Raw genomic sequence first — 728 nt, 5'->3', positions numbered from 1 at the left:
CTATCTAACTTATACCACGAAGATTCTGTTGGGGAATCTAAGAGATACGCATTCAAGCTCTGTTGCATGTAGAACGTAAGTGGTTGTCAATCACTCGCGTTCATAATTGAGAATGATAATGAGGGTAATCTGACTCATAACATTCATCATGTTCTTGGGTACGAATGAATATCTTGGAATAAGAATAAGATAGAAACCGAATAAAAGAAAATAGAATTGCATTGATACTTGAGGTACAGCAGAGCTCCACACCCTTAATCTATGGTGTGCAGAAACTCCACCGTTGAAAATACATAAGCAAAGAGTTCAGGCATGGCCGAATGGCCAGCCCTCTCCATGATCAAGTGACCGAATGATCCAGGACTTAAAGTGGTCAAAAGATGTCTAATACAATAGATAAATGTCCTATATATACTAGACTAGCTACTAGGGTTTACATGAGTAAGTAATTGATGCATAAATCCACTTCCGGGGCCCACTTGGTGTATGTTTGGGCTGACCTTGATCATTCCACGAGCTAAGGCATTTCTTGGCGTCAAACTCCAGGTTATGACGTGTTTTGGGCGTTCAACTCCGGATCATGACGTTTTTCTGGCGTTTAACTCCAGACAGCAGCGTGTACTTGGCATTTAACGCCAAGTTACGTTGTCATTATTCGAGTAAAGTATGGACTATTATATATTGCTGAAAAGCCCTGGATGTCTACTTTCCAACGCCGTTGAGAGCGT

The sequence above is a fragment of the Arachis duranensis genome, chromosome 5, assembly GCF_000817695.3.
Source record: "Arachis duranensis cultivar V14167 chromosome 5, aradu.V14167.gnm2.J7QH, whole genome shotgun sequence".
In the NCBI taxonomy this organism is placed as follows: Eukaryota; Viridiplantae; Streptophyta; class Magnoliopsida; order Fabales; family Fabaceae; genus Arachis; species Arachis duranensis.
Note: the sequence above shows the minus strand (reverse complement) of the source record.